At 44.4% G+C, this 27,680-nt stretch overlaps 9 non-coding genes across 9 annotated transcripts; all 9 read right to left on the reverse strand.

The window, feature by feature from the left end:
• Positions 1-1,416: 1,416 nt before the first annotated feature.
• Positions 1,417-1,529, reverse strand: TRNAL-CAA (transfer RNA leucine (anticodon CAA)). The gene is made up of 2 exons: positions 1,492-1,529; positions 1,417-1,462 (listed from the first exon to the last, which is right to left on the reverse strand). It is a non-coding gene; the product is annotated as a tRNA-Leu (tRNA).
• Positions 1,530-2,343: 814 nt separating this feature from the next.
• Positions 2,344-2,456, reverse strand: TRNAL-CAA (transfer RNA leucine (anticodon CAA)). Its single transcript has 2 exons — positions 2,419-2,456; positions 2,344-2,389 (listed from the first exon to the last, which is right to left on the reverse strand). It is a non-coding gene; the product is annotated as a tRNA-Leu (tRNA).
• A 17,789-nt stretch (positions 2,457-20,245) lies between these two features.
• TRNAL-CAA (transfer RNA leucine (anticodon CAA)) lies at positions 20,246-20,367 on the reverse strand. Its single transcript has 2 exons — positions 20,330-20,367; positions 20,246-20,291 (listed from the first exon to the last, which is right to left on the reverse strand). It is a non-coding gene; the product is annotated as a tRNA-Leu (tRNA).
• A 1,189-nt stretch (positions 20,368-21,556) lies between these two features.
• TRNAL-CAA (transfer RNA leucine (anticodon CAA)) lies at positions 21,557-21,678 on the reverse strand. The gene is made up of 2 exons: positions 21,641-21,678; positions 21,557-21,602 (listed from the first exon to the last, which is right to left on the reverse strand). It is a non-coding gene; the product is annotated as a tRNA-Leu (tRNA).
• A 1,002-nt stretch (positions 21,679-22,680) lies between these two features.
• On the reverse strand, positions 22,681-22,802 carry TRNAL-CAA (transfer RNA leucine (anticodon CAA)). Its single transcript has 2 exons — positions 22,765-22,802; positions 22,681-22,726 (listed from the first exon to the last, which is right to left on the reverse strand). It is a non-coding gene; the product is annotated as a tRNA-Leu (tRNA).
• A 627-nt stretch (positions 22,803-23,429) lies between these two features.
• TRNAL-CAA (transfer RNA leucine (anticodon CAA)) lies at positions 23,430-23,542 on the reverse strand. Its single transcript has 2 exons — positions 23,505-23,542; positions 23,430-23,475 (listed from the first exon to the last, which is right to left on the reverse strand). It is a non-coding gene; the product is annotated as a tRNA-Leu (tRNA).
• Positions 23,543-23,795: 253 nt separating this feature from the next.
• Positions 23,796-23,917, reverse strand: TRNAL-CAA (transfer RNA leucine (anticodon CAA)). Its single transcript has 2 exons — positions 23,880-23,917; positions 23,796-23,841 (listed from the first exon to the last, which is right to left on the reverse strand). It is a non-coding gene; the product is annotated as a tRNA-Leu (tRNA).
• A 65-nt stretch (positions 23,918-23,982) lies between these two features.
• On the reverse strand, positions 23,983-24,104 carry TRNAL-CAA (transfer RNA leucine (anticodon CAA)). The gene is made up of 2 exons: positions 24,067-24,104; positions 23,983-24,028 (listed from the first exon to the last, which is right to left on the reverse strand). It is a non-coding gene; the product is annotated as a tRNA-Leu (tRNA).
• A 3,437-nt stretch (positions 24,105-27,541) lies between these two features.
• On the reverse strand, positions 27,542-27,654 carry TRNAL-CAA (transfer RNA leucine (anticodon CAA)). The gene is made up of 2 exons: positions 27,617-27,654; positions 27,542-27,587 (listed from the first exon to the last, which is right to left on the reverse strand). It is a non-coding gene; the product is annotated as a tRNA-Leu (tRNA).
• Between the last annotated feature and the right edge of the window lie 26 nt (positions 27,655-27,680).

Below are 27,680 nucleotides of genomic sequence, written 5' to 3' on the forward strand. Positions count from 1 at the left end.
GATGCTAAGCCCCTTGAGTCGGGCGCCTTAGACCGCTCGGCCATCCTGACGTGGTTTTAATTAATTTAGGCGTTCAAAATTACATCTCTTCGAGTTACTTTTATAAAACATATCGTGTCAGAAGTGGGATTCGAACCCACGCCCTCATACGAGGGCCAGAATACACAGATTCACATCGTGAACGAAGAAAACTAAGCCCCTTGAGTCTAGCTCCTAAGACGGCTCGGCCATACTGACGTGGTTTTAAGTAATTTAGACGTTTAAAATTACATCTCTTCGAGTAATTTTCATAAACAATATCGTGTCAGAAGTGGGATTCGAACCCACGCCATCATACTATTACCAGAATACACAGATTCACATCGTGAACGAAGGATGCTAAGCCCCTTGAGTCGGGCGCCTTAGACCGCTCGGCCATCCTGACGTGGTTTTAATTAATTTAGGCGTTCAAAATTACATCTCTTCGAGTTACTTTTATAAAACATATCGTGTCAGAAGTGGGATTCGAACCCACGCCCTCATACGAGGGCCAGAATACACAGATTCACATCGTGAACGAAGAAAACTAAGCCCCTTGAGTCTAGCTCCTAAGACGGCTCGGCCATACTGACGTGGTTTTAAGTAATTTAGACGTTTAAAATTACATCTCTTCGAGTAATTTTCATAAACAATATCGTGTCAGAAGTGGGATTCGAACCCACGCCATCATACTATTACCAGAATACACAGATTTACATCGTGAACGAAGGAAAGTAAGCCCCTTGAGTCTTGCGCCTTTGACCGCTCGGCCATCCAGACCGGGTTTTATGTAATTTGGACGTTTTAAAATTATATCTCATCCAGTTATTTTCTTAAAACATATCGTGTCAGAAGTGGGATTCGAACCCACGCCCTTATACGAGGACCAGAATACACAGAATCACAACGTGAACGAAGCCCCTTGAGTCTGGCGCCTAAGACCGCTCGGCCATCCTGACGTGGTTTTAATTAATTTAGGCGTTCAAAATCACATCTCTTCGAGTTACTTTTATAAAACATATCGTGTCAGAAGTGTGATTCGAACCCACGCCCTCATACGAGGGCCAGAATACACAGATTCACATCGTGAACGAAGGAAGCTAAGCCCCTTGAGTCTCGCGCCTTAGACCGCTCGGCCATCCAGACGTGGTTTTATGTAATTTGGACGTTTTAAAATTATATCTCATCCAGTTATTTTCTTAAAACATATCGTGTCAGAAGTGTGATTCGAACCCACGCCCTCATACGAGGACCAGAATACACAGATTCACATAGTGAACGAAGGAAACTAAGCCCCTTGAGTCTAGCGCCTAAGACGGCTCGGCCATACTGACGTGGTTTTAAGTAATTTAGACGTTTAAAATACATCTCTTCGAGTTATTTTCATAAACTATATCGTGTCAGAAGTGGGATTCGAACCCACGCCCTCATACGAGGACCAGAATACACAGAATCACATCGAGAACGAAGCCCCTTGAGTCTGGCGCCTTAGACCGCTCGGCCATCCTGATGTGGTGTTAATTTATTTAGGCGTTCAAAATCACATCTCTTCGAGTTACTTTTATAAAACATATCGTGTCAGAAGTGGGATTCGAACCCACGCCCTCATACGAGGGCCAGAATACACAGATTCACATCGTGAACGAAGGAAACTAAGCCCCTTGAGTCTCGCGCCTAAGACGGCTCGGCCATCCTGACCTGGTTTTAAGTAACTTAGACGTTTAAAATTACATCTCTTCGAGTTATTTTCATAAACAATATCTTGTCAGAAGTGGTATTCGAACCCACGCCCTCATACGAGGACCAGAATACACAGATTCACATCGTGAACGAAGGATGCTAAGCCCCTTGAGTCGGGCGCCTTAGACCGCTCGGCCATCCTGACGTGGTTTTAATTAATTTAGGCGTTCAAAATTACATCGCTTCGAGTTACTTTTATAAAACATATCGTGTCAGAAGTGGGATTCGAACCCACGCCCTCATACGAGGGCCGGAATACACAGATTCACATCGTGAACGAAGGAAACTACGCCCATTGAGTCTAGCGCCTAAGACGGCTCGGCCATCCTGACGTGGTTTTAAGTAATTTAGACGTTTAAAATTACATCTCTTCGAGTTATTTTCATAAACAATATCTTGTCAGAAGTGGGATTCGAACCCACGCCCTCATACCATGACCAGAATGCACAGATTTACATAGTGAACGAAGGAAGCTAAGCCCCTTGAGTCTCGCGCCTTAGACCGCTCGGCCATTCAGACGTGGTTTTATGTAATTTGGACGTTTTAAAATTATATCTCATCCAGTTATTTTCTTAAAACATATCGTGTCAGAAGTGGGATTCGAACCCACGCCCTCATACGAGGACCAGAATACACAGAATCACATCGTGAACGAAGCCCCTTGAGTCTGGCGCCTTAGACCGCTCGGCCATCCTGATGTGGTGTAAATTTATTTAGGCGTTCAAAATCACATCTCTTCGAGTTACTTTTATAAAACATATCGTGTCAGAAGTGGGATTCGAACCCACGCCCTCATACGAGGGCCAGAATACACAGATTCACATCGTGAACGAAGGAAACTAAGCCTCTTGAGTCTCGCGCCTAAGACGGCTCGGCCATCCTGACGTGGTTTTAAGTAACTTAGACGTTTAAAATTACATCTCTTCGAGTTATTTTCATAAACAATATCTTGTCAGAAGTGGTATTCGAACCCACGCCCTCATACGAGGACCAGAATACACAGATTCACATCGTGAACGAAGGATGCTAAGCCCCTTGAGTCGGGCGCCTTAGACCGCTCGGCCATCCTGACGTGGTTTTAATTAATTTAGGCGTTCAAAATTACATCTCTTCGAGTTACTTTTATAAAACATATCGTGTCAGAAGTGGGATTCGAACCCACGCCCTCATACGAGGGCCGGAATACACAGATTCACATCGTGAACGAAGGAAACTACGCCCATTGAGTCTAGCGCCTAAGACGGCTCGGCCATCCTGACGTGGTTTTAAGTAATTTAGACGTTTAAAATTACATCTCTTCGAGTTAGTTTCATAAACAATATCTTGTCAGAAGTGGGATTCGAACCCACGCCCTCATACCAGGACCAGAATGCACAGATTTACATAGTGAACGAAGGAAGCTAAGCCCCTTGAGTCTCGCGCCTTAGACCGCTCGGCCATTCAGACGTGGTTTTATGTAATTTGGACGTTTTAAAATTATATCTCATCCAGTTATTTTCTTAAAACATATCGTGTCAGAAGTGTGATTCGAACCCACGCCCTCATACGAGGACCAGAATACACAGATTCACATCGTGAACGAAGGATGCTAAGCCCCTTGAGTCGGGCGCCTTAGACCGCTCGGCCATCCTGACGTGGTTTTAATTAATTTAGGCGTTCAAAATTACATCTCTTCGAGTTACTTTTATAAAACATATCGTGTCAGAAGTGGGATTCGAACCCACGCCCTCATACGAGGGCCAGAATACACAGATTCACATCGTGAACGAAGAAAACTAAGCCCCTTGAGTCTAGCTCCTAAGACGGCTCGGCCATACTGACGTGGTTTTAAGTAATTTAGACGTTTAAAATTACATCTCTTCGAGTAATTTTCATAAACAATATCGTGTCAGAAGTGGGATTCGAACCCACGCCATCATACTATTACCAGAATACACAGATTCACATCGTGAACGAAGGATGCTAAGCCCCTTGAGTCGGGCGCCTTAGACCGCTCGGCCATCCTGACGTGGTTTTAATTAATTTAGGCGTTCAAAATTACATCTCTTCGAGTTACTTTTATAAAACATATCGTGTCAGAAGTGGGATTCGAACCCACGCCCTCATACGAGGGCCAGAATACACAGATTCACATCGTGAACGAAGAAAACTAAGCCCCTTGAGTCTAGCTCCTAAGACGGCTCGGCCATACTGACGTGGTTTTAAGTAATTTAGACGTTTAAAATTACATCTCTTCGAGTAATTTTCATAAACAATATCGTGTCAGAAGTGGGATTCGAACCCACGCCATCATACTATTACCAGAATACACAGATTTACATCGTGAACGAAGGAAAGTAAGCCCCTTGAGTCTTGCGCCTTTGACCGCTCGGCCATCCAGACCGGGTTTTATGTAATTTGGACGTTTTAAAATTATATCTCATCCAGTTATTTTCTTAAAACATATCGTGTCAGAAGTGGGATTCGAACCCACGCCCTTATACGAGGACCAGAATACACAGAATCACAACGTGAACGAAGCCCCTTGAGTCTGGCGCCTAAGACCGCTCGGCCATCCTGACGTGGTTTTAATTAATTTAGGCGTTCAAAATCACATCTCTTCGAGTTACTTTTATAAAACATATCGTGTCAGAAGTGTGATTCGAACCCACGCCCTCATACGAGGGCCAGAATACACAGATTCACATCGTGAACGAAGGAAGCTAAGCCCCTTGAGTCTCGCGCCTTAGACCGCTCGGCCATCCAGACGTGGTTTTATGTAATTTGGACGTTTTAAAATTATATCTCATCCAGTTATTTTCTTAAAACATATCGTGTCAGAAGTGTGATTCGAACCCACGCCCTCATACGAGGACCAGAATACACAGATTCACATCGTGAACGAAGGAAGCTAAGCCCCTTGAGTCTGGCGCCTTAGACCGCTCGGCCATCCTGACGTGGTTTTAATTAATTTAGGCGTTAAAATTACATCTCTGCGAGTTACTTTTATAAAACATATCGTGTCAGAAGTGGGATTCGAACCCACGCCCTCATACGAGGGCCAGAATACACAGATTCGCATCGTGAACGAAGGAAACTACGCCCATTGAGTCTAGCGCCTAAGACGGCTCGGCCATACTGACGTGGTTTTAAGTAATTTAGACGTTTAAAATTACATCTCTTCGAGTTATTTTCATAAACAATATCGTGTCAGAAGTGGGATTCGAACCCACGCCCTCATACTAGGACCAGAATACACAGATTCACATCGTGAACGAAGGATGCCAAGCCCCTTGAGTCGGGCGCCTTAGACCGCTCGGCCATCCTGACGTGGTTTTAATTAATTTAGGCGTTCAAAATTACATCTCTTCGAGTTACTTTTATAAATCATATCGTGTCAGAAGTGGGATTCGAACCCACGCCCTCATACGAGGGCCAGAATACACAGATTCACATCGTGAACGAAGAAAACTAAGCCCCTTGAGTCTAGCTCCTAAGACGGCTCGGCCATACTGACGTGGTTTTAAGTAATTTAGACGTTTAAAATTACATCTCTTCGAGTAATTTTCATAAACAATATCGTGTCAGAAGTGGGATTCGAACCCACGCCATCATACTATTACCAGAATACACAGATTTACATCGTGAACGAAGGAAGCTAAGCCCCTTGAGTCTTGCGCCTTAGACCGCTCGGCCAACCAGACCGGGTTTTATGTAATTTGGACGTTTTAAAATTATATCTCATCCAGTTATTTTCTTAAAACATATCGTGTCAGAAGTGGGATTCGAACCCACGAGCTCATACGAGGACCAGAATACACAGATTCACTTCGTGAACGAAGGAAGCTAAGCCCCTTGAGTCTAGCGCCTAAGACCGCTCGGCCATCCTGACGTGGTTCTGTGTAATTTGGACGTTTTAAAATTATATCTCATCCAGTTATTTTCTTAAAACATATCGTGTCAGAAGTGGGATTCGAACCCACGCCCTCATACGAGGACTAGAATACACAGAATCACATCGTGAACGAAGCCCCTTGAGTCTGGCGCCTTAGACCGCTCGGCCATCCTGATGTGGTTTTAATTAATTTAGGCGTTCAAAATCACATCTCTTCGAGTTACTTTTATAAAACATATCGTGTCAGAAGTGGGATTCGAACCCACGCCCTCATACGAGGGCCAGAATACACAGATTCACATCGTGAACGAAGGAAACTAAGCCCCTTAAGTCTCGCGCCTAAGACGGCTCGGCCATCCTGACGTGGTTTTAAGTAATTTAGACGTTTAAAATTACATCTCTTCGAGTTATTTTCATAAACAATATCTTGTCAGAAGTGGGATTCGAACCCACGCCCTCATACTAGGACCAGAATGCACAGATTTACATCGTGAACGAAGGAAGCTAAGCCCCTTGAGTCTCGCGCCTTAGACCGCTCGGCCATCCAGACGTGGTTTTATGTAATTTGGACGTTTTAAAATTATATCTCATCCAGTTATTTTCTTAAAGCATATCGTGTCAGAAGTGTGATTCGAACCCACGCCCTCATACGAGGACCAGAATACACACATTCACATAGTGAACGAAGGAAGCTAAGCCCCTTGAGTCTGGCGCCTTAGACCGCTCGGCCATCCTGACGAGATTTAATTAATTTAGGCGTTAAAATTACATCTCTTCGAGTTACTTTTATAAAACATATCGTGTCAGAAGTGGGATTCGAACCCACGCCCTCATACGAGGGCCAGAATACACAGATTCACATCGTGAACGAAGGAAACTACGCCCATTGAGACTAGCGCCTAAGACGGCTCGGCCATACTGACGTGGTTTTAAGTAATTTAGACGTTTAAAATTACATCTCTTCGAGTTATTTTCATAAACAATATCGTGTCAGAAGTGGGATTCGAACCCACGCCCTCATACTAGGACCAGAATACACAGATTTACATCGTGAACGAAGGAAGCTAAGCCCCTTGAGTCTTGCGCCTTAGACCGCTCGGCCAACCTGACGTGGTTCTGTGTAATTTGGACGTTTTAAAATTATATCTCATCCAGTTATTTTCTTAAAACATATCGTATCAGATGTGTGATTCGAACCCACGCCCTCATACGAGGACCAGAATACACAGATTCACATCGTGAACGAAGGAAGCTAAGCCCCTTGAGTCTGGCGCCTTAGACCGCTCGGCCATCCTGACGTGGTTTTAATTAATTTAGGCGTTCAAAATTACATCTCGTCGAGTTACTTTTATAAAACATATCGTGTCAGAAGTGGGATTCGAACCCACGCCCTCATACGAGGACCAGAATACACAGATTCACTTCGTGAACGAAGGAAGCTAAGCCCCTTGAGTCTAGCGCCTAAGACCGCTCGGCCATCCTCACGTGGTTCTGTGTAATTTGGACGTTTTAAAATTATATCTCATCCAGTTATTTTCTTAAAACATATCGTGTCAGAAGTGGGATTCGAACCCACGCCCTCATACGAGGACTAGAATACACAGAATCACATCGTGAACGAAGCCCCTTGAGTCTGGCGCCTTAGACCGCTCGGCCATCCTGATGTGGTTTTAATTAATTTAGGCGTTCAAAATCACATCTCTTCGAGTTACTTTTATAAAACATATCGTGTCAGAAGTGGGATTCGAACCCACGCCCTCATACGAGGGCCAGAATACACAGATTCACATCGTGAACGAAGGAAACTAAGCCCCTTAAGTCTCGCGCCTAAGACGGCTCGGCCATCCTGACGTGGTTTTAAGTAATTTAGACGTTTAAAATTACATCTTTTCGAGTTATTTTCATAAACAATATCTTGTCAGAAGTGGGATTCGAACCCACGCCCTCATACTAGGACCAGAATGCACAGATTTACATCGTGAACGAAGGAAGCTAAGCCCCTTGAGTCTCGCGCCTTAGACCGCTCGGCCATCCAGACGTGGTTTTATGTAATTTGGAAGTTTTAAAATTATATCTCATCCAGTTATTTTCTTAAAGCATATCGTGTCAGAAGTGTGATTCGAACCCACGCCCTCATACGAGGACCAGAATACACAGATTCACATCGTGAACGAAGGAAGCTAAGCCCCTTGAGTCTGGCGCCTTAGACCGCTCGGCCATCCTGACGAGATTTAATTAATTTAGGCGTTAAAATTACATCTCTTCGAGTTACTTTTATAAAACATATCGTCTCAGAAGTGGGATTCGAACCCACGCCCTCATACGAGGGCCAGAATACACAGATTCACATCGTGAACGAAGGAAACTACGCCCATTGAGTCTAGCGCCTAAGACGGCTCGGCCATACTGACGTGGTTTTAAGTAATTTAGACGTTTAAAATTACATCTCTTCGAGTTATTTTCATAAACAATATCGTGTCAGAAGTGGGATTCGAACCCACGCCCTCATACTAGGACCAGAATACACAGATTTACATCGTGAACGAAGGAAGCTAAGCCCCTTGAGTCTTGCGCCTTAGACCGCGCGGCCAACCTGACGTGGTTCTGTGTAATTTGGACGTTTTAAAATTATATCTCATCCAGTTATTTTCTTAAAACATATCGTATCAGAAGTGTGATTCGAACCCACGCCCTCATACGAGGACCACAATACACAGATTCACATCGTGAACGAAGGAAGCTAAGCCCCTTGAGTCTGGCGCCTTAGACCGCTCGGCCATCCTGACGTGGTTTTAATTAATTTAGGCGTTCAAAATTACATCTCTTCGAGTTACTTTTATAAAACATATCGTGTCAGAAGTGGGATTCGAACCCACGCCCTCATACGAGGACCAGAATACACAGATTCACTTCGTGAACGAAGGAAGCTAAGCCCCTTGAGTCTAGCGCCTAAGACCGCTCGGCCATCCTGACGTGGTTCTGGTAATTTGGACGTTTTAAAATTATATCTCATCCAGTTATTTTCTTAAAACATATCGTGTCAGAAGTGGGATTCGAACCCACGCCCTCATACGAGGACCAGAATACACAGATTCACTTCGTGAACGAAGGAAGCTAAGCCCCTTGAGTCTAGCGCCTAAGACCGCTCGGCCATCCTGACGTGGTTCTGTGTAATTTGGACGTTTTAAAATTATATCTCATCCAGTTATTTTCTTAAAACATATCGTGTCAGAAGTGGGATTCGAACCCACGCCCTCATACGAGGACTAGAATACACAGAATCACATCGTGAACGAAGCCCCTTGAGTCTGGCGCCTTAGACCGCTCGGCCATCCTGATGTGGTTTTAATTAATTTAGGCGTTCAAAATCACATCTCTTCGAGTTACTTTTATAAAACATATCGTGTCAGAAGTGGGATTCGAACCCACGCCCTCATACGAGGGCCAGAATACACAGATTCACATCGTGAACGAAGGAAACTAAGCCCCTTAAGTCTCGCGCCTAAGACGGCTCGGCCATCCTGACGTGGTTTTAAGTAATTTAGACGTTTAAAATTACATCTCTTCGAGTTATTTTCATAAACAATATCTTGTCAGAAGTGGGATTCGAACCCACGCCCTCATACTAGGACCAGAATGCACAGATTTACATCGTGAACGAAGGAAGCTAAGCCCCTTGAGTCTCGCGCCTTAGACCGCTCGGCCATCCAGACGTGGTTTTATGTAATTTGGACGTTTTAAAATTATATCTCATCCAGTTATTTTCTTAAAGCATATCGTGTCAGAAGTGTGATTCGAACCCACGCCCTCATACGAGGACCAGAATACACACATTCACATAGTGAACGAAGGAAGCTAAGCCCCTTGAGTCTGGCGCCTTAGACCGCTCGGCCATCCTGACGAGATTTAATTAATTTAGGCGTTAAAATTACATCTCTTCGAGTTACTTTTATAAAACATATCGTGTCAGAAGTGGGATTCGAACCCACGCCCTCATACGAGGGCCAGAATACACAGATTCACATCGTGAACGAAGGAAACTACGCCCATTGAGACTAGCGCCTAAGACGGCTCGGCCATACTGACGTGGTTTTAAGTAATTTAGACGTTTAAAATTACATCTCTTCGAGTTATTTTCATAAACAATATCGTGTCAGAAGTGGGATTCGAACCCACGCCCTCATACTAGGACCAGAATACACAGATTTACATCGTGAACGAAGGAAGCTAAGCCCCTTGAGTCTTGCGCCTTAGACCGCTCGGCCAACCTGACGTGGTTCTGTGTAATTTGGACGTTTTAAAATTATATCTCATCCAGTTATTTTCTTAAAACATATCGTATCAGATGTGTGATTCGAACCCACGCCCTCATACGAGGACCAGAATACACAGATTCACATCGTGAACGAAGGAAGCTAAGCCCCTTGAGTCTGGCGCCTTAGACCGCTCGGCCATCCTGACGTGGTTTTAATTAATTTAGGCGTTCAAAATTACATCTCGTCGAGTTACTTTTATAAAACATATCGTGTCAGAAGTGGGATTCGAACCCACGCCCTCATACGAGGACCAGAATACACAGATTCACTTCGTGAACGAAGGAAGCTAAGCCCCTTGAGTCTAGCGCCTAAGACCGCTCGGCCATCCTCACGTGGTTCTGTGTAATTTGGACGTTTTAAAATTATATCTCATCCAGTTATTTTCTTAAAACATATCGTGTCAGAAGTGGGATTCGAACCCACGCCCTCATACGAGGACTAGAATACACAGAATCACATCGTGAACGAAGCCCCTTGAGTCTGGCGCCTTAGACCGCTCGGCCATCCTGATGTGGTTTTAATTAATTTAGGCGTTCAAAATCACATCTCTTCGAGTTACTTTTATAAAACATATCGTGTCAGAAGTGGGATTCGAACCCACGCCCTCATACGAGGGCCAGAATACACAGATTCACATCGTGAACGAAGGAAACTAAGCCCCTTAAGTCTCGCGCCTAAGACGGCTCGGCCATCCTGACGTGGTTTTAAGTAATTTAGACGTTTAAAATTACATCTTTTCGAGTTATTTTCATAAACAATATCTTGTCAGAAGTGGGATTCGAACCCACGCCCTCATACTAGGACCAGAATGCACAGATTTACATCGTGAACGAAGGAAGCTAAGCCCCTTGAGTCTCGCGCCTTAGACCGCTCGGCCATCCAGACGTGGTTTTATGTAATTTGGAAGTTTTAAAATTATATCTCATCCAGTTATTTTCTTAAAGCATATCGTGTCAGAAGTGTGATTCGAACCCACGCCCTCATACGAGGACCAGAATACACAGATTCACATCGTGAACGAAGGAAGCTAAGCCCCTTGAGTCTGGCGCCTTAGACCGCTCGGCCATCCTGACGTGGTTTTAATTAATTTAGGCGTTCAAAATCACATCTCTTCGAGTTACTTTTATAAAACATATCGTGTCAGAAATGGGATTCGAACCCACGCCCTCATACGAGGGCCAGAATACACAGATTCACATCGTGAACGAAGGAAACTAAGCCCCTTGAGTCTAGCGCCTAAGACGGCTCGGCCATCCTGACGTAGTTTTAAGTAATTTAGACGTTTATAATTACATCTCTTCGAGTTATTTTCATAAACAATATCTTGTCAGAAGTGGGATTCGAACCCACGCCCTCATACTACGACTAGAATACACAGATTTACATCGTGAACGAAGGAAGCTAACCCCCTTGAGTCTCGCGCCTTAGACCGCTCGGCCATCCAGACGTGGTTTTATGTAATGTGGACGTTTTAAAATTATATCTCATCCAGTTATTTTCTTAAAACCATTCGTGTCAGAAGTGTGATTCGAACCCACGCCCTCATACGAGGACCAGAATACACAGATTCACATCGTGAACGAAGGAAGCTAAGCCCCTTGAGTCTGGCGCCTTAGACCGCTCGGCCATCCTGACGTGAATTTAATTAATTTAGGCGTTCAAAATAACATCTCTTCGAGTTACTTTTATAAAACATATCGTGTCAGAAGTGGGATTCGAACCCACGCCCTCATACGAGGGCCAGAATACACAGATTCACTTCGTGAACGAAGGAAGCTAAGCCCCTTGAGTCTAGCGCCTAAGACCGCTCGGCCATCCTGACGTGGTTCTGTGTAATTTGGACGTTTTAAAATTATATCTCATCCAGTTATTTTCTTAAAACATATCGTGTCAGAAGTGGGATTCGAACCCACGCCCTCATACGAGGACTAGAATACACAGAATCACATCGTGAACGAAGCCCCTTGAGTCTGGCGCCTTAGACCGCTCGGCCATCCTGATGTGGTTTTAATTAATTTAGGCGTTCAAAATCACATCTCTTCGAGTTACTTTTATAAAACATATCGTGTCAGAAGTGGGATTCGAACCCACGCCCTCATACGAGGGCCAGAATACACAGATTCACATCGTGAACGAAGGAAACTAAGCCCCTTAAGTCTCGCGCCTAAGACGGCTCGGCCATCCTGACGTGGTTTTAAGTAATTTAGACGTTTAAAATTACATCTCTTCGAGTTATTTTCATAAACAATATCTTGTCAGAAGTGGGATTCGAACCCACGCCCTCATACTAGGACCAGAATGCACAGATTTACATCGTGAACGAAGGAAGCTAAGCCCCTTGAGTCTCGCGCCTTAGACCGCTCGGCCATCCAGACGTGGTTTTATGTAATTTGGACGTTTTAAAATTATATCTCATCCAGTTATTTTCTTAAAGCATATCGTGTCAGAAGTGTGATTCGAACCCACGCCCTCATACGAGGACCAGAATACACACATTCACATAGTGAACGAAGGAAGCTAAGCCCCTTGAGTCTGGCGCCTTAGACCGCTCGGCCATCCTGACGAGATTTAATTAATTTAGGCGTTAAAATTACATCTCTTCGAGTTACTTTTATAAAACATATCGTGTCAGAAGTGGGATTCGAACCCACGCCCTCATACGAGGGCCAGAATACACAGATTCACATCGTGAACGAAGGAAACTACGCCCATTGAGACTAGCGCCTAAGACGGCTCGGCCATACTGACGTGGTTTTAAGTAATTTAGACGTTTAAAATTACATCTCTTCGAGTTATTTTCATAAACAATATCGTGTCAGAAGTGGGATTCGAACCCACGCCCTCATACTAGGACCAGAATACACAGATTTACATCGTGAACGAAGGAAGCTAAGCCCCTTGAGTCTTGCGCCTTAGACCGCTCGGCCAACCTGACGTGGTTCTGTGTAATTTGGACGTTTTAAAATTATATCTCATCCAGTTATTTTCTTAAAACATATCGTATCAGATGTGTGATTCGAACCCACGCCCTCATACGAGGACCAGAATACACAGATTCACATCGTGAACGAAGGAAGCTAAGCCCCTTGAGTCTGGCGCCTTAGACCGCTCGGCCATCCTGACGTGGTTTTAATTAATTTAGGCGTTCAAAATTACATCTCGTCGAGTTACTTTTATAAAACATATCGTGTCAGAAGTGGGATTCGAACCCACGCCCTCATACGAGGACCAGAATACACAGATTCACTTCGTGAACGAAGGAAGCTAAGCCCCTTGAGTCTAGCGCCTAAGACCGCTCGGCCATCCTCACGTGGTTCTGTGTAATTTGGACGTTTTAAAATTATATCTCATCCAGTTATTTTCTTAAAACATATCGTGTCAGAAGTGGGATTCGAACCCACGCCCTCATACGAGGACTAGAATACACAGAATCACATCGTGAACGAAGCCCCTTGAGTCTGGCGCCTTAGACCGCTCGGCCATCCTGATGTGGTTTTAATTAATTTAGGCGTTCAAAATCACATCTCTTCGAGTTACTTTTATAAAACATATCGTGTCAGAAGTGGGATTCGAACCCACGCCCTCATACGAGGGCCAGAATACACAGATTCACATCGTGAACGAAGGAAACTAAGCCCCTTAAGTCTCGCGCCTAAGACGGCTCGGCCATCCTGACGTGGTTTTAAGTAATTTAGACGTTTAAAATTACATCTTTTCGAGTTATTTTCATAAACAATATCTTGTCAGAAGTGGGATTCGAACCCACGCCCTCATACTAGGACCAGAATGCACAGATTTACATCGTGAACGAAGGAAGCTAAGCCCCTTGAGTCTCGCGCCTTAGACCGCTCGGCCATCCAGACGTGGTTTTATGTAATTTGGAAGTTTTAAAATTATATCTCATCCAGTTATTTTCTTAAAGCATATCGTGTCAGAAGTGTGATTCGAACCCACGCCCTCATACGAGGACCAGAATACACAGATTCACATCGTGAACGAAGGAAGCTAAGCCCCTTGAGTCTGGCGCCTTAGACCGCTCGGCCATCCTGACGTGGTTTTAATTAATTTAGGCGTTCAAAATCACATCTCTTCGAGTTACTTTTATAAAACATATCGTGTCAGAAATGGGATTCGAACCCACGCCCTCATACGAGGGCCAGAATACACAGATTCACATCGTGAACGAAGGAAACTAAGCCCCTTGAGTCTAGCGCCTAAGACGGCTCGGCCATCCTGACGTAGTTTTAAGTAATTTAGACGTTTATAATTACATCTCTTCGAGTTATTTTCATAAACAATATCTTGTCAGAAGTGGGATTCGAACCCACGCCCTCATACTACGACTAGAATACACAGATTTACATCGTGAACGAAGGAAGCTAACCCCCTTGAGTCTCGCGCCTTAGACCGCTCGGCCATCCAGACGTGGTTTTATGTAATGTGGACGTTTTAAAATTATATCTCATCCAGTTATTTTCTTAAAACCATTCGTGTCAGAAGTGTGATTCGAACCCACGCCCTCATACGAGGACCAGAATACACAGATTCACATCGTGAACGAAGGAAGCTAAGCCCCTTGAGTCTGGCGCCTTAGACCGCTCGGCCATCCTGACGTGAATTTAATTAATTTAGGCGTTCAAAATAACATCTCTTCGAGTTACTTTTATAAAACATATCGTGTCAGAAGTGGGATTCGAACCCACGCCCTCATACGAGGGCCAGAATACACAGATTCACATCGTGAACGAAGGAAACTACGCCCCTTGGGTCTCGCGCCTTAGACCGCTCGGCCATCCAGACGTGGTTGTATGTAATTTGGACGTTTTAAAATTATATCTCATCCAGTTATTTTCTTAAAACATATCGTGTCAGAAGTGTGATACGAACCCACGCCCACATACGAGGACCAGAATACACAGATTCACATCGTGAACGAAGGAAGCTAAGCCCCTTGAGTCTGGCGCCTTAGACCGCTCGGCCATCCTGACGTGGTTTTAATTAATTTAGGCGTTCAAAATTACATCTCTTCGAGTTACTTTTATAAAACATATCGTGTCAGAAGTGGGATTCGAACCCACGCCCTCATACGAGGGCCAGAATACACAGATTCACATCGTGAACGAAGGAAACTAAGCCCCTTGAGTCTAGCGCCTAAGACGGCTCGGCCATCCTGACGTAGTTTTAAGTAATTTAGACGTTTATAATTACATCTCTTCGAGTTATTTTCATAAACAATATCTTGTCAGAAGTGGGATTCGAACCCACGCCCTCATACTAGGACAAGAATACACAGATTCACATCGTGAACGAAGGAAGCTAAGCCCCTTGAGTCTGGCGCCTTAGACCGCTCGGCCATCCTGACGTGGTTTTAATTAATTTAGGCGTTCAAAATTACATCTCTTCGAGTTACTTTTATAAAACATATCGTGTCAGAAGTGGGATTCGAACGCACGCCCTCATACGAGGGCCAGAATACACAGATTCACATCGTGAACGAAGGAAACTACGCCCCTTGGGTCTCGCGCCTTAGACCGCTCGGCCATCCAGACGTGGTTGTATGTAATTTGGACGTTTTAAAATTATATCTCATCCAGTTATTTTCTTAAAACATATCGTGTCAGAAGTGTGATTCGAACCCACGCCCACATACGAGGACCAGAATACACAGATTCACATCGTGAACGAAGGAAGCTAAGCCCCTTGAGTCTGGCGCCTTAGACCGCTCGGCCATCCTGACGTGGTTTTAATTAATTTAGGCGTTCAAAATTACATCTCTTCGAGTTACTTTTATAAAACATATCGTGTCAGAAGTGGGATTCGAACCCACGCCCTCATACGAGGGCCAGAATACACAGATTCACATCGTGAACGAAGGAAACTAAGCCCCTTGAGTCTAGCGCCTAAGACAGGTTGGCCATACTGACGTGGTTTTAAGTAACTTAGACGTTTCAAATTACATCTCTTCGAGTTATTTTCATAAACAATATCGTGTCAGAAGTGGGATTCGAACCCACGCCCTCATACTAGGACCAGAATACACAGATTTACATCGTGAACGATGGAAGCTAAGCCCCTTCAGTCTTGCGCCTTAGACCGCTCGGCCATCCTGACGTGGTTCTGTGTAATTTGGACGTTTTAAAATTATATCTCATCCCGTTATTTTCTTAAAACATATCGTGTCAGAAGTGTGATTCGAACCCACGCCCTCATACGAGGACCAGAATACACAGATTCACATCGTGAACGAAGGAAGCTAAGCCCCTTGAGTCTGGCGCCTTAGACCGCTCGGCCATCCTGACGTGGTTTTAATTAATTTAGGCGTTCAAAATCACATCTCTTCGAGTTACTTTTATAAAACATATCGTGTCAGAAATGGGATTCGAACCCACGCCCTCATACGAGGGCCAGAATACACAGATTCACATCGTGAACGAAGGAAACTAAGCCCCTTGAGTCTAGCGCCTAAGACGGCTCGGCCATCCTGACGTAGTTTTAAGTAATTTAGACGTTTATAATTACATCTCTTCGAGTTATTTTCATAAACAATATCTTGTCAGAAGTGGGATTCGAACCCACGCCCTCATACTAGGACAAGAATACACAGATTCACATCGTGAACGAAGGAAGCTAAGCCCCTTGAGTCTGGCGCCTTAGACCGCTCGGCCATCCTGACGTGGTTTTAATTAATTTAGGCGTTCAAAATTACATCTCTTCGAGTTACTTTTATAAAACATATCGTGTCAGAAGTGGGATTCGAACCCACGCCCTCATACGAGGGCCAGAATACACAGATTCACATCGTGAACGAAGGAAACTACGCCCCTTGGGTCTCGCGCCTTAGACCGCTCGGCCATCCAGACGTGGTTGTATGTAATTTGGACGTTTTAAAATTATATCTCATCCAGTTATTTTCTTAAAACCATTCGTGTCAGAAGTGTGATTCGAACCCACGCCCTCATACGAGGACCAGAATACACAGATTCACATCGTGAACGAAGGAAGCTAAGCCCCTTGAGTCTGGCGCCTTAGACCGCTCGGCCATCCTGACGTGAATTTAATTAATTTAGGCGTTCAAAATTACATCTCTTCGAGTTACTTTTATAAAACATATCGTGTCAGAAGTGGGATTCGAACCCACGCCCTCATACGAGGGCCAGAATACACAGATTCACATCGTGAACGAAGGAAACTACGCCCCTTGGGTCTCGCGCCTTAGACCGCTCGGCCATCCAGACGTGGTTGTATGTAATTTGGACGTTTTAAAATTATATCTCATCCAGTTATTTTCTTAAAACCATTCGTGTCAGAAGTGTGATACGAACCCACGCCCACATACGAGGACCAGAATACACAGATTCACATCGTGAACGAAGGAAGCTAAGCCCCTTGAGTCTGGCGCCTTAGACCGCTCGGCCATCCTGACGTGGTTTTAATTAATTTAGGCGTTCAAAATTACATCTCTTCGAGTTACTTTTATAAAACATATCGTGTCAGAAGTGGGATTCGAACCCACGCCCTCATACGAGGGCCAGAATACACAGATTCACATCGTGAACGAAGGAAACTAAGCCCCTTGAGTCTAGCGCCTAAGACGGCTCGGCCATCCTGACGTAGTTTTAAGTAATTTAGACGTTTATAATTACATCTCTTCGAGTTATTTTCATAAACAATATCTTGTCAGAAGTGGGATTCGAACCCACGCCCTCATACTAGGACAAGAATACACAGATTCACATCGTGAACGAAGGAAGCTAAGCCCCTTGAGTCTGGCGCCTTAGACCGCTCGGCCATCCTGACGTGGTTTTAATTAATTTAGGCGTTCAAAATTACATCTCTTCGAGTTACTTTTATAAAACATATCGTGTCAGAAGTGGGATTCGAACGCACGCCCTCATACGAGGGCCAGAATACACAGATTCACATCGTGAACGAAGGAAACTACGCCCCTTGGGTCTCGCGCCTTAGACCGCTCGGCCATCCAGACGTGGTTGTATGTAATTTGGACGTTTTAAAATTATATCTCATCCAGTTATTTTCTTAAAACATATCGTGTCAGAAGTGTGATTCGAACCCACGCCCACATACGAGGACCAGAATACACAGATTCACATCGTGAACGAAGGAAGCTAAGCCCCTTGAGTCTGGCGCCTTAGACCGCTCGGCCATCCTGACGTGGTTTTAATTAATTTAGGCGTTCAAAATTACATCTCTTCGAGTTACTTTTATAAAACATATCGTGTCAGAAGTGGGATTCGAACCCACGCCCTCATACGAGGGCCAGAATACACAGATTCACATCGTGAACGAAGGAAACTAAGCCCCTTGAGTCTAGCGCCTAAGACAGGTTGGCCATACTGACGTGGTTTTAAGTAACTTAGACGTTTCAAATTACATCTCTTCGAGTTATTTTCATAAACAATATCGTGTCAGAAGTGGGATTCGAACCCACGCCCTCATACTAGGACCAGAATACACAGATTTACATCGTGAACGATGGAAGCTAAGCCCCTTCAGTCTTGCGCCTTAGACCGCTCGGCCATCCTGACGTGGTTCTGTGTAATTTGGACGTTTTAAAATTATATCTCATCCCGTTATTTTCTTAAAACATATCGTGTCAGAAGTGTGATTCGAACCCACGCCCTCATACGAGGACCAGAATACACAGATTCACATCGTGAACGAAGGAAGCTAAGCCCCTTGAGTCTGGCGCCTTAGACCGCTCGGCCATCCTGACGTGGTTTTAATTAATTTAGGCGTTCAAAATCACATCTCTTCGAGTTACTTTTATAAAACATATCGTGTCAGAAATGGGATTCGAACCCACGCCCTCATACGAGGGCCAGAATACACAGATTCACATCGTGAACGAAGGAAACTAAGCCCCTTGAGTCTAGCGCCTAAGACGGCTCGGCCATCCTGACGTAGTTTTAAGTAATTTAGACGTTTATAATTACATCTCTTCGAGTTATTTTCATAAACAATATCTTGTCAGAAGTGGGATTCGAACCCACGCCCTCATACTAGGACAAGAATACACAGATTCACATCGTGAACGAAGGAAGCTAAGCCCCTTGAGTCTGGCGCCTTAGACCGCTCGGCCATCCTGACGTGGTTTTAATTAATTTAGGCGTTCAAAATTACATCTCTTCGAGTTACTTTTATAAAACATATCGTGTCAGAAGTGGGATTCGAACCCACGCCCTCATACGAGGGCCAGAATACACAGATTCACATCGTGAACGAAGGAAACTACGCCCCTTGGGTCTCGCGCCTTAGACCGCTCGGCCATCCAGACGTGGTTGTATGTAATTTGGACGTTTTAAAATTATATCTCATCCAGTTATTTTCTTAAAACCATTCGTGTCAGAAGTGTGATTCGAACCCACGCCCTCATACGAGGACCAGAATACACAGATTCACATCGTGAACGAAGGAAGCTAAGCCCCTTGAGTCTGGCGCCTTAGACCGCTCGGCCATCCTGACGTGAATTTAATTAATTTAGGCGTTCAAAATTACATCTCTTCGAGTTACTTTTATAAAACATATCGTGTCAGAAGTGGGATTCGAACCCACGCCCTCATACGAGGGCCAGAATACACAGATTCACATCGTGAACGAAGGAAACTAAGCCCCTTGAGTCTAGCGCCTAAGACAGCTCGGCCATACTGACGTGGTTTTAATTAATTTAGGCGTTCAAAATTACATCTCTTTGAGTTACTTTTATAAAACATATCGTGTCACAAGTGGGATTCGAACCCACGCCCTCATACGAGGGCCAGAATACACAGATTCACATCGTGAACGAAGAAAACTAAGCCCCTTGAGTCTAGCGCCTAAGACGGCTCGGCCATACTGACGTGGTTTTAAGTAATTTAGACGTTTAAAATTACATCTCTTCGAGTTATTTTCATTAACAATATCGTGTCAGAAGTGGGATTCGAACCCACGCCCTCATACTAGGACCAGAATACACAGATTTACATCGTGAACGAAAGAAGCTAAGCCCCTTGAGTTTTGCGCCTTAGACCGCTCGGCCATCCAGACCGGGTTCTATGTAATTTGGACGTTTTAAAATTATATCTCATCCAGTTATTTTCTTAAAACATATCGTGTCAGAAGTGGGATTCGAACCCACGCCCTCATACGAGGACCAGAATACACAGATTCACTTCGTGAACGAAGGAAGCTAAGCCCCTTGAGTCCAGCGCCTAAGACGGCTCGGCCATCCTGACGTGGTTTTAAGTAATTTAGACGTTTATAATTTCATCTCTTCGAGTTATTTTCATAAACAATATCTTGTCAGAAGTGGGATTCGAACCCACGCCCTCATACGAGGACAAGAATACACAGATTCACATCGTGAACGAAGGAAGCTAAGCCCCTTGAGTCTGGCGCCTTAGACCGCTCGGCCATCCTGACGTGGTTTTAATTAATTTAGGCGTTCAAAATTACATCTCTTCGAGTTACTTTTATAAAACATATCGTGTCAGAAGTGGGATTCGAACCCACGCCCTCATACTAGGACCAGAATACACAGATTTACATCGTGAACGAAGGAAGCTAAGCCCCTTGAGTCTCGCGCCTTAGACCGCTCGGCCATCCAGACGTGGTTTTATGTAATTTGGACGTTTTAAAATTATATCTCATCCAGTTATTTTCTTAAAACCATTCGTGTCAGAAGTGTGATTCGAACCCACGCCCTCATACGAGGACCAGAATACACAGATTCACATCGTGAACGAAGGAAGCTAAGCCCCTTGAGTCTGGCGCCTTAGACCGCTCGGCCATCCTGACGTGAATTTAATTAATTTAGGCGTTCAAAATTACATCTCTTCGAGTTACTTTTATAAAACATATCGTGTCAGAAGTGGGATTCGAACCCACGCCCTCATACGAGGGCCAGAATACACAGATTCACATCGTGAACGAAGGAAACTAAGCCCCTTGAGTCTAGCGCCTAAGACAGCTCGGCCATACTGACGTGGTTTTAATTAATTTAGGCGTTCAAAATTACATCTCTTTGAGTTACTTTTATAAAACATATCGTGTCACAAGTGGGATTCGAACCCACGCCCTCATACGAGGGCCAGAATACACAGATTCACATCGTGAACGAAGAAAACTAAGCCCCTTGAGTCTAGCGCCTAAGACGGCTCGGCCATACTGACGTGGTTTTAAGTAATTTAGACGTTTAAAATTACATCTCTTCGAGTTATTTTCATTAACAATATCGTGTCAGAAGTGGGATTCGAACCCACGCCCTCATACTAGGACCAGAATACACAGATTTACATCGTGAACGAAAGAAGCTAAGCCCCTTGAGTTTTGCGCCTTAGACCGCTCGGCCATCCAGACCGGGTTCTATGTAATTTGGACGTTTTAAAATTATATCTCATCCAGTTATTTTCTTAAAACATATCGTGTCAGAAGTGGGATTCGAACCCACGCCCTCATACGAGGACCAGAATACACAGATTCACTTCGTGAACGAAGGAAGCTAAGCCCCTTGAGTCTAGCGCCTAAGACGGCTCGGCCATCCTGACGTGGTTTTAAGTAATTTAGACGTTTATAATTACATCTCTTCGAGTTATTTTCATAAACAATATCTTGTCAGAAGTGGGATTCGAACCCACGCCCTCATACGAGGACAAGAATACACAGATTCACATCGTGAACGAAGGAAGCTAAGCCCCTTGAGTCTGGCGCCTTAGACCGCTCGGCCATCCTGACGTGGTTTTAATTAATTTAGGCGTTCAAAATTACATCTCTTCGAGTTACTTTTATAAAACATATCGTGTCAGAAGTGGGATTCGAACCGACGCCCTCATACGAGGGCCAGAATACACAGATTCACATCGTGAACGAAGGAAACTACGCCCCTTGAGTCTCGCGCCTTAGACCGCTCGGCCATCCAGACGTGGTTGTATGTAATTTGGACGTTTTAAAATTATATCTCATCCAGTTATTTTCTTAAAACATATCGTGTCAGAAGTGTTATTCGAACCCACGCCCACATACGAGGACCAGAATACACAGATTCACTTCGTGAACGAAGGAAGCTAAGCCCCTTGAGTCTGGCGCCTTAGACCGCTCGGCCATCCTGACGTGGTTTTAATTAATTTAGGCGTTCAAAATTACATCTCTTCGAGTTACTTTTATAAAACATATCGTGTCAGAAGTGGGATTTGAACCCACGCCCTCATACGAGGGCCAGAATACACAGATTCACATCGTGAACGAAGGAAACTACGCCCTTTGAGTCTAGCGCCTAAGACGGCTCGGCCATACTGACGTGGTTTTAAGTAATTTAGACGTTTAAAATTACATCTCTTCGAGTTATTTTCATTAACAATATCGTGTCAGAAGTGGGATTCGAACCCACGCCCTCATACTAGGACCAGAATACACAGATTTACATCGTGAACGAAAGAAGCTAAGCCCCTTGAGTTTTGCGCCTTAGACCGCTCGGCCATCCAGACCGGGTTCTATGTAATTTGGACGTTTTAAAATTATATCTCATCCAGTTATTTTCTTAAAACATATCGTGTCAGAAGTGGGATTCGAACCCACGCCCTCATACGAGGACCAGAATACACAGATTCACTTCGTGAACGAAGGAAGCTAAGCCCCTTGAGTCTAGCGCCTAAGACGGCTCGGCCATCCTGACGTGGTTTTAAGTAATTTAGACGTTTATAATTACATCTCTTCGAGTTATTTTCATAAACAATATCTTGTCAGAAGTGGGATTCGAACCCACGCCCTCATACGAGGACAAGAATACACAGATTCACATCGTGAACGAAGGAAGCTAAGCCCCTTGAGTCTGGCGCCTTAGACCGCTCGGCCATCCTGACGTGGTTTTAATTAATTTAGGCGTTCAAAATTACATCTCTTCGAGTTACTTTTATAAAACATATCGTGTCAGAAGTGGGATTCGAACCGACGCCCTCATACGAGGGCCAGAATACACAGATTCACATCGTGAACGAAGGAAACTACGCCCCTTGAGTCTCGCGCCTTAGACCGCTCGGCCATCCAGACGTGGTTGTATGTAATTTGGACGTATTAAAATTATATCTCATCCAGTTATTTTCTTAAAACATATCGTGTCAGAAGTGTTATTCGAACCCACGCCCACATACGAGGACCAGAATACACAGATTCACTTCGTGAACGAAGGAAGCTAAGCCCCTTGAGTCTGGCGCCTTAGACCGCTCGGCCATCCTGACGTGGTTTTAATTAATTTAGGCGTTCAAAATTACATCTCTTCGAGTTACTTTTATAAAACATATCGTGTCAGAAGTGGGATTTGAACCCACGCCCTCATACGAGGGCCAGAATACACAGATTCACATCGTGAACGAAGGAAACTACGCCCTTTGAGTCTAGCGCCTAAGACGGCTCGGCCATACTGACGTGGTTTTAAGTAATTTAGACGTTTAAAATTACATCTCTTCGAGTTATTTTCATAAACAATATCGTGTCAGAAGTGGGATTCGAACCCACGCCCTCATACGAGGACCAGAATACACAGAATCACATCGTGAACGAAGCCCCTTGAGTCTGGCGCCTTAGACCGCTCGGCCATCCAGACGTGGTTGTATGTAATTTGGACGTTTTAAAATCACATCTCTTCGAGTTACTTTTATAAAACATATCGTGTCAGAAGTGGGATTCGATCCCACGCCCTCATACGAGGGCCAGAATACACAGATTCACATCGTGAACGAAGGAAACTAAGCCCCTTGAGTCTAGCGCCTAAGACGGCTCGGCCATCCTGACGTGGTTTTAAGTAATTTAGACGTTTATAATTACATCTCTTCGAGTTATTTTCATAAACAATATCTTGTCAGAAGTGGGATTCGAACCCACGCCCTCATACTAGGACCAGAATACACAGATTCACATCGTGAACGAAGGAAGCTAAGCCCCTTGAGTCTGGCGCCTTAGACCGCTCGGCCATCCTGACCTGGTTTTAATTAATTTAGGCGTTCAAAATTACATCTCTTCGAGTTACTTTTATAAAACATATCGTGTCAGAAGTGGGATTCGAACCCACGCCCTCATACGAGGACCAGAATACACAGATTCACATCGTGAACGAAGGAAGCTAAGCCCCTTGAGTCTGGCGCCTTAGACCGCTCGGCCATCCTGACGTGGTTTCAATTAATTTAGGCGTTCAAAATTACATCTCTTCGAGTTACTTTTATAAAACATATCGTGTCAGAAGTGGGATTCGAACCCACGCCCTCATACGAGGGCCAGAATACACAGATTCACATCGTGAACGAAGGAAACTACGCCCCTTGAGTCTCGCGCCTTAGACCGCTCGGCCATCCAGACGTGGTTGTATGTAATTTGGACGTTTTAAAATTATATCTCATCCAGTTATTTTCTTAAAACATATCGTGTCAGAAGTGTGATTCGAACCCACGCCCACATACGAGGACCAGAATACACAGAATCACTTCGTGAACGAAGGAAGCTAAGCCCCTTGAGTCTGGCGCCTTAGACCGCTCGGCCATCCTGACGTGGTTTTAATTAATTTAGGCGTTCAAAATTACATATCTTCGAGTTACTTTTATAAAAAATATCGTGTCAGAAGTGGGATTCGAACCCACGCCCTCATACGAGGGCCAGAATACACAGATTCACATCGTGAACGAAGGAAACTACGCCCTTTGAGTCTAGCGCCTAAGACGGCTCGGCCATACTGACGTGGTTTTAAGTAATTTAGACGTTTAAAATTACATCTCTTCGAGTTATTTTCATAAACAATATCGTGTCAGAAGTGGGATTCGAACCCACGCCCTCATACTAGGACCAGAATACACAGATTTACATCGTGAACGAAGGAAGCTAAGCCCCTTGAGTCTCGCGCCTTAGACCGCTCGGCCATCCAGACGTGGTTTTATGTAATTTGGACGTTTTAAAATTATATCTCATCCAGTTATTTTCTTAAAACCATTCGTGTCAGAAGTGTTATTCGAACCCACGCCCTCATACGAGGGCCAGAATACACAGATTCACATCGTGAACGAAGGAAACTAAGCCCCTTGAGTCTAGCGCCTAAGACGGCTCGGCCATCCTGACGTGGTTTTAAGTAATTTAGACGTTTATAATTACATCTCTTCGAGTTATTTTCATAAACAATATCTTGTCAGAAGTGGGATTCGAACCCTTGCCCTCATACTTGGACAAGAATACACAGATTCACATCGTGAACGAAGGAAGCTAAGCCCCTTGAGTCTGGCGCCTTAGACCGCTCGGCCATCCTGACGTGGTTTTAATTAATTTAGGCGTTCAAAATTACATCTCTTCGAGTTACTTTTATAAAACATATCGTGTCAGAAGTGGGATTCGAACCCACGCCCTCATACGAGGGCCAGAATACACAGATTCACATCGTGAACGAAGGAAACTAAGCCCCTTAAGTCTGGCGCCTTAGACCGCTCGGAAATCCTGACGTGGTTTTAACTAATTTAGGCGTTCAAAATTACATCTCTTCGAGTTACTTTTATAAAACATATCGTGTCAGAAGTGGGATTCGAACCCACGCCCTCATACGAGGGCCAGAATACACAGATTCACATCGTGAACGAAGGAAACTAAGCCCCTTGAGTCTAGCGCCTAAGACAGGTTGGCCATACTGACGTGGTTTTAAGTAACTTAGACGTTTCAAATTACATCTCTTCGAGTTATTTTCATAAACAATATCGTGTCAGAAGTGGGATTCGAACCCACGCCCTCATACTAGGACCAGAATACACAGATTTACATCGTGAACGATGGAAGCTAAGCCCCTTCAGTCTTGCGCCTTAGACCGCTCGGCCATCCTGACGTGGTTCTGTGTAATTTGGACGTTTTAAAATTATATCTCATCCCGTTATTTTCTTAAAACATATCGTGTCAGAAGTGTGATTCGAACCCACGCCCTCATACGAGGACCAGAATACACAGATTCACATCGTGAACGAAGGAAGCTAAGCCCCTTGAGTCTGGCGCCTTAGACCGCTCGGCCATCCTGACGTGGTTTTAATTAATTTAGGCGTTCAAAATTACATCTCTTTGAGTTACTTTTATAAAACATATCGTGTCAGAAGTGGGATTTGAACCCACGCCCTCATACTACGACCAGAATACACAGATTTACATCGTGAACGAAGGAAGCTAACCCCCTTGAGTCTCGCGCCTTAGACCGCTCGGCCATCCAGACGTGGTTTTATGTAATTTGGACGTTTTAAAATTATATCTCATCCAGTTATTTTCTTAAAACCATTCGTGTCAGAAGTGTGATTCGAACCCACGCCCTCATACGAGGACAAGAATACACAGATTCACATCGTGAACGAAGGAAGCTAAGCCCCTTGAGTCTGGCGCCTTAGACCGCTCGGCCATCCTGACGTGGTTTTAATTAATTTAGGCGTTCAAAATTACATCTCTTCGAGTTACTTTTATAAAACATATCGTGTCAGAAGTGGGATTTGAACCCACGCCCTCATACGAGGGCCATAATACACAGATTCACATCGTGAACGAAGGAAACTAAGCCCCTTGAGTCTAGCGCCTAAGACGGCTCGGCCATCCTGACGTGGTTTTAAGTAATTTAGACGTTTATAATTACATCTCTTCGAGTTATTTTCATAAACAATATCTTGTCAGAAGTGGGATTCGAACCCACGCCCTCATACTAGGACAAGAATACACAGATTCACATCGTAAACGAAGGAAGCTAAGCCCCTTGAGTCTGGCGCCTTAGACCGCTCGGCCATCCTGACGTGGTTTTAATTAATTTAGGCGTTCAAAATTACATCTCTTCGAGTTACTTTTATAAAACATATCGTGTCGGAAGTGGGATTCGAACCCACGCCCTCATACGAGGGCCAGAATACACAGATTCACATCGTGAACGAAGGAAACTACGCCCCTTGGGTCTCGCGCCTTAGACCGCTCGGCCATCCAGACGTGGTTGTATGTAATTTGGACGTTTTAAAATTATATCTCATCCAGTTATTTTCTTAAAACATATCGTGTCAGAAGTGTGATTCGAACACACGCCCACATACGAGGACCAGAATACACAGATTCACATCGTGAACGAAGGAAGCTAAGCCCCTTGAGTCTGGCGCCTTAGACCGCTCGGCCATCCTGACGTGGTTTTAATTAATTTAGGCGTTCAAAATTACATCTCTTCGAGTTACTTTTATAAAACATATCGTGTCAGAAGTGGGATTCGAACCCACGCCCTCATACGAGGGCCAGAATACACAGATTCACATCGTGAACGAAGGAAACTAAGCCCCTTGAGTCTAGCGCCTAAGACAGCTTGGCCATACTGACGTGGTTTTAAGTAATTTAGACGTTTAAAATTACATCTCTTCGAGTTATTTTCATAAACAATATCGTGTCAGAAGTGGGATTCGAACCCACGCCCTCATACTAGGACCAGAATACACTGATTTACATCGTGAACGAAGGAAGCTAAGCCCCTTGAGTCTTGCGCCTTAGACCACTCGGCCATCCTGACGTGGTTCTGTGTAATTTGGACGTTTTAAAATTATATCTCATCCAGTTATTTTCTTAAAACATATCGTGTCAGAAGTGGGATTCGAACCCACGCCCTCATACGAGCACCAGAATACACAGAATCACATCGTGAACGAAGCCACTTGAGTCTGGCGCCTTAGACCGCTCGGCCATCCTGACGTGGTTTTAATTAATTTAGGCGTTCA

The sequence above is a fragment of the Phalangium opilio genome, unplaced genomic scaffold (genome assembly GCF_054372755.1).
Source record: "Phalangium opilio isolate 3A_F unplaced genomic scaffold, DU_Popi_V2 ptg001662l_1, whole genome shotgun sequence".
NCBI classification, from domain to species: Eukaryota; Metazoa; Arthropoda; class Arachnida; order Opiliones; family Phalangiidae; genus Phalangium; species Phalangium opilio.